The 5,440-nt window shown below is 40.9% G+C and overlaps 1 non-coding gene across 1 annotated transcript; it reads left to right on the forward strand.

Annotated features, from left to right (window-relative positions):
• Positions 1-918: 918 nt before the first annotated feature.
• Positions 919-1,105, forward strand: LOC118670379. The gene has a single exon (XR_004972288.1). It is a non-coding gene; the product is annotated as a U2 spliceosomal RNA (small nuclear RNA).
• Positions 1,106-5,440: the final 4,335 nt, after the last annotated feature.

The raw sequence follows: 5,440 nt of genomic DNA on the forward strand, positions 1-5,440 counted from the left end.
AAGCTGTATTTGTACCCAGGACATGTTAAACTACAAAATATTTAATCCAAAACATTTAAAGCTGGCTATCCCTCTCTATTGGGCAACATAAAACATAATGATACTGCAATTAAGGTGATTCTGTGCCCTCTTAAACACTCATTTGCTCTGTTAATCTTCATGGACCCTTTCCAAAGGTAATTGCTAACCCTGAATACTTCATTCCACAAATACTTACTGAGTGCCTTATAGGTGCTGGGGATTTTTATGGTTGCTGGGGATTTAAGTGAAGAACAAGGGTTGCATCTTTGTGTTTAGATTGGTGATATTTTGCCAGGAGAGGAGGGAATACCTGCTTGTGGGGGCTCAGCACTGTCAAAATATTTTAAAATGTTTAGATTTATTAAGATGGAAGGGGACTTACAGATTACCTAGTGAAAACTCAGGTGACCCAAAGGGCCAGACAGATAATATAAACAAATAAACGGGGCCACGTGGGAACTGCCATTACAGGAAGAGCAGGTGTCTACTTAAAAGACTTCTGACTTCCAATTGGTTCAGGTAGAATTTTCTTCTCTCCTTTTTACAACGCAAAATACAACCCACTCTCCTCCATACAAATACTCCTTCTCCTAAGTCATCAAATGGCAAGAACTGCTCTAGGAATGGTGGATTCGGAGAACCAGGAACGTTGGTGGGGCAAAATAAACTACCTTGTTCTCAACTTCACTCCTCCCAATTATTATTATTTTTTATAGAAATTCTATTTTTTTTAAAATATGTTTTTATTGGTTTTAGAGAGAGAGGGAGAGGGGGAGTGAGACATGCCCCCCTACCTGGGATGGAGCCCCAGCAACCTCTGGTGCATGGATGACACCCATCCAACTGAGTCGCAATGGCCTGGGCTCTCCCAATTATTTTAAAGAAACAAACCTGTTCATTGTTTTTCAGCTTTTTGGCTCAAATCAAGTGTAGTATCTGTTCTTATCAGTTTAACATCTGATATGTCCTCTAGCTGAAGACATTTTGTTAAGTGGATTTTGGGGGGAGATGAAATAGGACCTTGCTCTGTCCACACCACGCATCAATCTGCTGTTTCAGTACTTCCAGGAACAGTGAACCAGAAAAAACAACAACAAGCCAACAAACTGTGATAAATATTGAAAAAATGTGAGACCACACATGAACCGTGACCCAAGGCTATGGTAGAGGTGAGGTCACCGTTCCTCTTTCCTCAAAGAATTTTCTAGGCAATTAAGAGAGTTTCCTTTTCTAAATCTGGTTCTTGTAAGTCCCTTGGATTTCACCAAAAAAAGGGGCACGAGGCCTAACCGTCTTCAGCTGCTATCAGAAGAGAAATGAGGTCAGTTAGTCGTACTTCCTTCCCTTGTCATTTGTGAATGTGAGAAGAATGGGAACTCTGAAGCCAGATTTTTCAAGGGAATTCAGATTTCTTTCAAGAGAAGAAAGAAATCTGGAGTTTTATGGGAAACCTCCCAATTTTATAAGTTGCCAATGAAAGAGAACATTTAAAATACCGTGAGGGCCATTCCAAGCTCATCTGAGAGCTAAATTTGCCTCATTGTTCAGTAGTTTAACCTCCAACCTAATCTAATCCTCTAATTTTATGACAGACTCAGAGAAATTAATGACTTGCCCACATTACCACATAATCCATATTCTCTCCATTCAGTCATAAAATAGTTGAAAAAAGTGGAGTAAATGTGTGATAATGAGTGACGCAACCATTGTCAACTTTACAGTTAGGCTTGAAGTGAGCCATACTACTTGGCAATGTTGGTGCTGAGACAATTCAAAAGAGAGTGATTTAGCCCTGGCCAGTGTGGCTCAGTTGGTTAAGCACTGTCCCATGCACCAAAGATTGCCAGTTGGATTCCTGGTGAGGGCACATGCCTGGGTTTCAGGCTTGATTCAAGGTGGGGAGCATGCAAGAGGCAGCTGACCAAAGTTTCATTCTCTCCCCCTCTCTCTAAAAGTCAATAAAAAAACATTTTTAAAAAGTGTGTGATTTATACTAATAATGAACATAGTTCGTACCTAATCTAAAGAATGATTACTGCAGAGGGACTAGTGAGAAAACAAAAGATGCACCACTCCAGCTGCCATCGGTTACAAACAGGCATCATGATGGTGCTGTAAAATGTGGGTAACTGGGGGCACAACAGTGTTTTAAATATATTGTCATTGATTTCAGAGAGGAAGGGAAAGGGAGAGAGAGATAGAAACATCAATGATGAGAGGGAATCATTGATTGGCTGTCTCCTGCACCCCCCTACTGGGGATCAAGCCTGTAACCCAGGCATGTGCCCTGACCAGGAATTGAAACATGACCTCCTGACTCATAGGTCGACACTCAACCACTGAGCCACACCAGTCGGGCGCACAATAGTGTTTTAGAAAATAGCTTCAGGATAAGATCTGAAGAAATTTTGGGCAAGCCAGACATTCTATTATTCCATAAACCCAATAAAAAAAGATATATATGGATTTTACTATTAAATTAAGAAAAAGTGACTCAGTATCACACAGGAAAACACAATAAACATGTGGGTATGGTGAAGAAGCTCAAATGAATAAGGAGATGAAGGAAGAGTCAAGTGAAGGCTGTCGGGGCTTCAATTCTGGGAACATTTCAAATACATCTAAGGGTCATTTCATGGAACCAAGAACTAAACATATTTTGGCACCATTCAGAAAAGTGCTATTTCTTTGTTGACTACATGTGGCTAATCCTTGTGTCAAACTGACATTCTGAGAGAAGCGCCAAGTGCTGATGTCACCACCTGATTTTGCTAAGTTTTCTTTACCCCCCATTTACCATCTCCAGATTCTGTTGGAGCAGAATGAGTGTCTAAATTGTTCATTGTCATCTTTCCAGCTCAGTGTCTGGCACTGGGAAGGCCCCGAGTATCAATTTGTTTAGTTGGGCTGAATTGGCTGAGCTGACAGTGAAGAATCAAAAGCAATTGGAAGGACCTTAGAGTTAGCTCTCATCATTGGCACCCACTCTTACACATCCTCTCACACATCCACTTCCATTCCTGGTGGGGAATCCAACGTTGTGCCATAGTTGGCAAGCAGTCAAATCTAGTTCAGTAACTCCCCCAACCTTCTCCAGATGAGATTGTCAGAATGTTCTTGGGCAAAAGCCTATATTATAAAAATGAGATTATCTTAAATTAATATGCTTTTAACATAATCATAATAAGTATTAATAATGCATGCTATATAATCTCCCAAAGAGCTCAAACTCTGATTTCCGACTGTGATATCTTTGTGCCTACAGGTGAACGTTAATAAATTCCTCTTCAAAAGGGGCAAAATAACCTGTCAGCTTCATAGAACTTTTCCAACAACCCTGTGATCTAGCTCCACTGGGTTGGAAGAACATGTGCTTGGGAATTTTAGGTCAGCAGCCACGGATATAATTCTGGAATGGAATTTAATTTCACTGTCACCCCACCCAAAATGGAAGCTTCTAACTTGTCTGTGTCAGGGATTTCCACGCCTTGATAACTTTAGATGATTTCATCCATTTATCCAAGAATGGAGTTCCTAATGTATGCCAGGCCCCACACTAGGTACCAGAGATGCAGTGGTGAACACAATGGACACGGTTCCTACACTCATTGAGCTTTTAGGTTAGAGCCAAACAAAATGAAAGCAAACCAAAAATTTAAGTTGTAATAAGTGTTCTGAAGGAAACAAAAAGTGCTAAGATAGAGAAAAATGGAGAGAGGGAAATTGAGTTTAAATAGAATGGTCTTGAAAGACCTCTGGGAGGTGACATTTAAGCTGAGGTGTCTGCAAAAAGCAGAGCAAATGCAGAGTCCTCTGCCTCCTTGGCTTGGTGCTGAGGAAACAAACAAGCAAACATATGACTAGAATGATACTGAGACCTCGGGAGTGTGGCACAAGAAGATATAGAGATAGGCAGGGGTATGACACACACATGATCCATGGTTAGAAGAACCCAGATTTTGTTTGAATGCTTTGGGGGCACAGAAAGCTTTTAAGTTGTGAGGCAACGTGATCTAATTTAAGTTTTGAAAAAAATTATTGGTGTCCCAAGAAGAATGGACTGGAGGAGGTTAAGAGCAGAAACAAGGAGATGGCTTAGAAGGATTTTGCAGGAGTCGGCAAAAGAAGATGGCAGGCTTGCTTAAGGTGGGGAGGCAGATTGGGATATATATTTTGATAAGATGATTGACAGGACTTGCTGGTGGATTGATGTGGGAGGGGAGGGGTGACTCCCAGATTTCTGGGAGGATGGAAAGGATGACAGCCCAATGCCAGAAGACCATAAAGCAGAGCTTCTCCACTTAAGAGGGAGAAAAGGCAAAGGGGAGGGCTGGGTCCTATTCACTGGGGCGCCTGCCCCCTTTCAACTACCCTTGTGTCTCATGAGAACACCTAGGTCATGGTTCTCAAATTTTAGGGTTTGAGCCACTTGAAAAGCTAGTTAAAATAGCAGTTGCTACACATAGTATTCCTGGAGCACAGCACTCGGAGCAGATATAGACCAGAATAGTTAACGTGTATGTGTCTGGTGACTAAGGACTTATGGCTTCTTTTATAAACTTTAAAAATAAAATGAAAAGCAAGGTAGCCCTGGCTGAGTGGCTAAGTTGTTTGGAGCATTGTCCTGTACACCAAAAGGTTGCCGGTTTGATTCCAGGTCAGGGCACATACCTAGGTTGTGGGTTTAATCCCTGGTCGGGTGAATACGGGAGGCAACTGATTGATGTTTTTCTCTCACATCAATGTCTCTCTCTCTCTCTCTCTCTCTCTCTCTCTCTCTCTCAAAATCAATAATAAAAAAGCAAGGTAGCTTTTTAAAAACCTGTATGCTTTTCTATTCTTCACACTCTACTTAAATGAAATATAACCGATGGCTATTATTTACATTGCTAGAGCTCTTTGGTTCTTCCAGTGGTTGGGATGAATTGTACTTTCTTAACGATGTCATGATGGCATCATCTGTAACATGAGAACTAATTAACGTGGGTATGTAAATATGTCTCTGTTAGTGAAGCAGGGACAAGAGTACCCTGTATGTGTAATTTGTATGGAACTTAAGATGTATTTATAGCATCAATAGTAAAAGGAGGAACTGGCCATTGTTCATGTAACTTGATACTTCTTTATTTATTTGGGCTGGCTTTATCCTCATCAAATATTTTCTTCAATTTGCACTTTCTGAATTTATTAAAATGAATAAAGGTGAAGCAGAAACTTGCAAATTTAGGCCATTAAGATCAACACAAAATCAAACAGAGTAAACCAGCCCCAAACAAAGTTGGCTAATTTTGTTCTTTTTGCAAATAAGTTTAATCAGTCTCCCCTGTGTTTCTGTTGTTAACAGGTGAGCCATCCAGCCAGAACCATGCATCCCTTCAACTGACTTACAGAAGCATCTGGTTCCGCTGTGAGCCTGCCC

This window comes from Myotis myotis, unplaced genomic scaffold (assembly GCF_014108235.1).
Source record: "Myotis myotis isolate mMyoMyo1 unplaced genomic scaffold, mMyoMyo1.p scaffold_m19_p_15, whole genome shotgun sequence".
Classification (NCBI taxonomy): domain Eukaryota; kingdom Metazoa; phylum Chordata; class Mammalia; order Chiroptera; family Vespertilionidae; genus Myotis; species Myotis myotis.